The sequence below is a fragment of the Bidens hawaiensis genome, unplaced genomic scaffold (genome assembly GCF_021521415.1).
Source record: "Bidens hawaiensis isolate Kalapana, Puna unplaced genomic scaffold, B.hawaiensis_p1.1 tig00039486_1, whole genome shotgun sequence".
Taxonomy (NCBI): Eukaryota; Viridiplantae; Streptophyta; class Magnoliopsida; order Asterales; family Asteraceae; genus Bidens; species Bidens hawaiensis.
In genome coordinates, this window is record NW_027496939.1 from 85758 (window position 1) to 92573 (window position 6816).

Genomic DNA, 6816 nt, shown 5'->3' on the forward strand with positions numbered 1-6816 from the left:
TTTTCATTTGAATAAAATAAATCAAAATTAAATTAAAGTAAAATGCAATCAATTCTCTTTAATGATTCTCTTCAACTTTAATTTAATATTTAATTTAAAAATGATTAACCAATTTATTTATTAATTAATTATGATTTTTATTGTTTATGTTATTTTTATTATTATGTATCTAACTAATATAACTTAATTAACCTAGAAACTCAAATCAATTTTCCTCTTTCACGCCTCCATTCTCATTGATGGTTCTATCATGTTCCACCTATCACTTTCTTCAATTCATTTATCTGTCAAATTCACGGTCAACCATCGATGAAGGTGCTCACCATCAACATTACCTCAAGTCAGTTTAATCATTAGACTTCCTTCCAAGTTTAACTTATTTGAGATAATTAATTGATATTTCATCAATTGGATTCAATATAAAACAACCTAATATACAGAGATTACGGATTTAACTATACTATAATTGTGTGTAATTTGATATTTATGAAAAATCAATTTCTGTAATCAATTTCTGTAAATTAGGGATAAATTTTCCATTTGATTAAGGAATTCTTTAATTACGGAATTTTTATATTTTAATAAATTATGATATATCATTTGATCATTAAGGTTTTGATCAAGCATTCTTAAGGGTTACTATAAATACGAATTTTGACCGATTGACTAATTCAGAATTAGTCAATCAAAGATTTTAATATATGAGGCTGATTCTAATTTGAAATATTTGTGAATTTATAATTATTATTACTACTTACCATATGTTATATCAATGACTCAATTTTTAAATTGTTGTTTATTATAATAAAATTGTGTTATTGTTAATACATAAAAAAAGAAATTACTTAGTTATTTTTACACAGTTTATATCAGCTACTTAATTATTCAAATGCTTATTAATTATATTATGTTGACTATTTTTATAAATTTCAACCATATGATTCACAATTTAAATATATCATAATTGATTATAATTTTAGATATTAGATATACGGTAATTGATAATCATTCAAGATATACGATAATTATTTAATCGATTGAATTGATGATTAATTATATTCATGTAAATAAAAAAAGTAGTAACTTATTTTTCCATATTAAATAGGTAATTCCGTATGTTTAAATATAGTCTAGAATTAAAGATTTGAATTGAATTATTTTGTAAAATTTTGAAAATCCCTTAGTCATCATTCTCTAATTTTCGTCCATGATTTAATGTAATTGAAGTTCCTTAATTTTATGTTTTTAATTAATCCATATATACATTCCTTCTTTATTCATTCCTCCCAAAATTCAATCCTTTACTATGAACTATATATAAATACTTCACTTTCACACAAGAATTCTTACACTATCACACCAAATTGAGCTAAAACGATTTTTTTGATTTCTAAGGTTTATATTTTTGTTGTTTATATCATTCATTTTTTTTTCGTTTTTTGGTTAAAAGTGTTATTTTTCAGAAATCAATGTTTTTTTTCCACCACCAGGAAGATTGAGCCAACAAACATCACTATGTTGAAACAATTGGATGTCCTTAACAGTAACTGTATCCTCAAGGTGCGTATTCTCAAACTTTGACATCTGAAGGATAATTCAAAGCTCGAAGAAGATTGGTCCATCGAAATGATTGTTCAAGATGAAATGGTAGTTAGCCCAAACAATAATCAATACATGTATATAAATTCCTTAAAAAATTAGCCCATAGATATTTATGTGTATAATTAGCCAAAACAATAATATAAGTCCTGTTAGGCCATGAATTTTATACTGAGGATCCTTTATCCTTAACTGTCTTATGGATAGGTTATCCTTGAAATATGTATCAGGATATAAAGGACCGACGATCCTCGGTATTATTTGTTTACTAATGATTGCGTTTAGTATGGTGATGTGTTAGACAGGTTTGTATCAACTATCTTCATATAGCAACTTCTAGCTGGAGCATGGATCCAGGATACTACTTCAACACAGCTGATTATGGACGAATTCTCTAGAAGATTGATGTTTAATAACAACAACGGTATTTAGACTTGGTCTACCGCTTATATCGCTGCTGGATGACTATTGGCACGTGGTCAAAGATCGTGGAGCAGCTAAGTGGAGGACTTCCGGTTAATTAGGAGATATTTTTAATGTTATTATCTTATTTAAACGAGCTATGATCGAGTAGAAATAACACATGTAATATTGCACACACTAGAGCTGAAACAAGCATTCTCTCTACACTAGCATACTTTGTAATCTCGATCATGCACCCCACCACATTTGTAACCACCTTTTGTTTATTAATATAATCGACAGTGATAGTTTTCACCGTCCGGGGGTTTGTTGTGCCGGAGATCACGATAATCATATACTCGTCGACCAAAGGTTACCTTGTTAATCATTGACTAAAGTAATCCGACCAAATATTATCTTATTAATCCTTGACCGGAGTTATTTTACCAAAGATTACCTTGATAAGTTTTGACCGAAGTAAGACTATCTTGGTTAAGGGCTTTTTCCTCGTGATCAAACCTTTGTGTTCACTAATATTCCGATTACACACATGTTATTATCAAGTTAGCACCTTACCTCACTTAATAGATTTGGATACTTGATCCTTAACAGATTTTTATCCAAAACAATTTGGCGCCCACTGTGGGGCGATTGGTGCTGTAATCCATATTATTCTTATCATTCTCAACTTTTTCATACCCATATCACTATTAATGGCCTCTCAATCAACCTCTGCTTCATCAACCATGCCGGCCACGACTCCTCTCTCATCGAGGACTTTGCCACCGATTCCTCCTCCGGTCACGGGAAGGCAACGGCCTACTGCTGCTGGGAGCAAGACGCAACTACCAGTCTTCCAGAGCTCAAGGACCGCTGCTGCTGCCCCGGTGGTTAATACTAACAATGATGTTTCATCTATGTTTTCGCAGGTTAAAGCATACATGGAGCAGCATAACAAGACTAATCAGAGAATCCTCCGTGAGATAGAGGATCTCAAGAAGAACAAGAGGCCAGCAAAGGATCTCACCCCCCTGATGCCAAGGATGCTGGATTTCACCAGTCCAGAATCCATGGCTCAGTTCTCTCAAGGATCATCCATCCTTCAATAGGGGTCCATGGGTCAACAGACTCGAGGATCCTCGCTAATTCAGCCAGGATCATCTATCCTTCAACAGGGGTCCATGGGTCAACAGACTCAAGGATCCTCGCTATTTCAGCCAGGATCATCCATCCTTCAACAAGGGTCCATGGGTCAACAGACTCGAGGATCCTCGCTAATTCAGCCAGGATCATCTATCCTTCAACAGGGGTCCATGGGTCAACAAACTCAAGGATCCTCGCTATTTCAGCCAGGATCATCTATCCTTCAACAGGGATCCATGGGTCAGCATAATCAAGGATCCTTATATTATCAGAAAGGATCAGTCATCCTTCCACAAGGATCCTATGGTACCCAATCTCAAGGATCCTTCATCCCGAATCAAGGATCCTTCTTTCCGAATCAAGGATCCTCCGGCGTCCAACATCAACGATCCTCCGAAGTCCATGAAGGAGACATAATCCCCATGCAGACTATAGCCTCAGGAGGACCAACTCTTATCGCAGACTCCTCCTATCCCATATACTCATCTGAGATGCCAACCTTCACTCATCAAAGAGGTAACTTGTACGGTCCTTTATCTTTAGATGCTAACCATGGTTCCATGCAGGATGCAGGTATCAACCAAACTATGGCCAATGAGCTGCAAAAGCTCAAAGATATGATATCCAGTGTTCCCGGGGTCATAAGAGCAATTCCCAAGATACCTGAGGGAAGTCACAGAGTATCCAGATTCGCTTCGCCTATCTGTGATGCTGAAATCCCGAAGCGGTTCCAGACTCCGAATATGAAGACTTACGACGGGACCACTGATCCTGAAGAACATGTAGCACAATATAGGGAAAGGATGGAGATCAATCCTATTCCGGAGAGACTCAAAGAAGCTTGCCTATGCAAGGGCTTTGGATCCACACTAACTGGAGCCGCTCTAAAATGACTGCTAAGTCTTCCTCCCTTTTCAATTACTTCTTTCTCTCACTTAGTTAACTTGTTTAACACTCAATTTTTCTGTAGTCGGAAATTTGAGAGGTTAACCAGTGATTTATATCGTGTTGTCCAACCTAGTGATGAATCCCTTAGGGACTTCGTCACCAGATTTGGCAAGGAAGCTCTAGAAATCCCAAATCTTGACATGACTACAGCTGTTGAAGCATTTAAGATGGGAATTCAGAAGAGCTCCCCCTTTTATGATGATTTAGTGATGACTCCATGCAGGACATTAGACGAAGTCAGAAACAAGGCGTTAAGATACATCCGATTGGAAGAAGAAAAAAGGATCCAGGATCATCTTGAAGGACAAACGAAACAAGAAAATCCCGAGAAGAATAAAGGATCCTGGAATAGAAACAACAATTCAAAGTCGTTCGCCAAGCCCAATAATCACAACGTGCGGGCAGTTGAAGAAGGAGATGACGATGAAGACTATCCTTGCATCTCCGATTATTTTTTCTCTGTGGATACTCATGGCTTGATCTGTGCCATGAAGGATCTGGGAGAAAAAGTAAGGTGGCCCAGAAAAAATGAGAAGGTTGTCGGCTTCAAGGACAAGTCTAAGTGGTGCGGTTTCTACGAAGATTTTGGCCACGCAACAGACGAATGCATCGGCTTAAGGAGGGAAATTGGTTACCTCCTGAGCAAGGGTCACTTTAAAGAACTCTTGGGAAGGAAAAAATCCAAGATCAAAGATCCTGAAGACCTTCCACAGAAAGCAACACCGCCACTACCAGATGCTCATGTGATCAACTTTGTTTCCAGAGACTACGAATTATTTCAAGATTCTTGTGCCATAAGAGAAGATCCCGTAGTAGAATTCGAACTGGACGACGAGAGAAGACCGCTCATCCCCACTACTCGAATGTCTGATCAGAGAATCTTCTTCAATTCAAGGATCCAGGATCCTCACCAGGACAAGCTGGATGTGCGAACGGTTAATTTCATTTCAGGAGGTTCATACATATGTGGAACTTCTTTCTTTACAGCAAAAAGACTTGCTAAAGAGATAAAGATGGATAACGGAGATCAACCAATAGTGTCAACCACCCTAACAACAGACAAGAGAATCTTCTTCGATGAGGAAGACAAAATGAACATTCAGGATCCTCATCATGATGGTTTGATTATTACTTTATTTATCTCTAACCATTATGTACGCAGGATCCTAGTAGACGGCGGCAGCTCGGTCAACATTATCAACATGATGTCCTTAAGAAAATGAACATCCCGGATTCAGAAATCATCCCTAGAACATCGGTGCTAGTTGGTTTCAGTGGCGAAACCAAGAAGACATTGGGGGACATCAACCTCCCAATTTATATCGAAGGGTTAAATTCATACCAGAAGTTTTGTGTTATAGATAACCTTTCCTGTTGCAGGGTTATTTTAGATAGGCTGTGGCTCCATGGAATAAAGGTTGTAGCCTCAACTTACCACCAGTGCATTAAGTTACCTACTCCTTGGGGAGTTGTAAAGATAGTAGGTGACCAAGCGGAGGCCAAGAATTATTATTCATCATCAATGAAGCCAACAGCCAAGCCGACCATAGCATAGCAACTACAGCAACATCCTAGGGACGTGATGGAAGCTCGGGAGAAAGACCTTAAAGAAGTATCATTGGACTCTGAGGATCCTGAAATAAAGGTGTTCCTACAATTACAAAGGATGTTCAAAGGCTCATAGGATGAATAGCCGCTCTCAACCGATTCATCTCAAGATCCTCCGAGAAATGTAAAGACTTCTACGATATTCTTAGAAAGAGTAAGAAGTTTGAATGGACAGAAAAACATGAGGCAGCACTCAAGTCGTTGAAGGACTACTTATCCTCAGCACCATCCTTAATGAAGCCTGTGGATGGAGAATCCTTGTATTTATACTTAGCAGTTTCAGGTAATGCAGTAAGTGTTGTTCTCGTTAAGGATCATGAAGGTGAACAACACCCCGTGTATTATGTAAGTAAGAGTCTGTTAGATGCAGAAGCCAGGTACTCTCATCTTGAAAAATTAATTTTTGCTTTAATTATGGATTCTACTAAATTGAGACATTATTTTGAAACTCATCCTATTATTTTGAGAACTAATTATCCTGTGAAGAATGTTCTTAGAAAACCAGAGTTATCAGGAAGAATGGCCAAATGGGCAGTGAAGTTAAGTGCATATGATATCCAGTACGAGCCGAGAGCAGCAATCAAGTCTCAAGCACTGGCGGACTTTGTGGCTGATTTCACTAGTGATCTACAAAAAGAAGCTGACTTGGAGGTCCAACAACTGGAAAAGATCAAGGATCCTTGGATCCTCTTCACAGATGGAGCATCCAAGGTAAGAGGAACAAGATTGGGCATACTACTGAAATCACCACAGGGGGACATAATACCCCAGTCCATTGCATGTGCATTCCAAGCTACCAACAATGAAGCATAATACGAAGCACTTATAGCAGGTTTACTCTTAGCCAAAAATATGAGGATCAGGTATCTTCAAGTTTATATGGATTCTTTATTCATTACTAACCACTTTAACAGTTCTTATACCGTAAAAGGTGAAAATATGATCAAATATTTAGAAATTGTGAAGGAATTAGCAAAATCCTTCGAAGTGTTTAGTATAGTACAGGTACCAAGAGAAGAAAATGCCGGGGCAGACGCTTTGGCAAATTTATCCTCATCCCTAAAAATACCAGAAAATACCAAGATCCCAATTATTCACATACTCTCGCCAGCAATA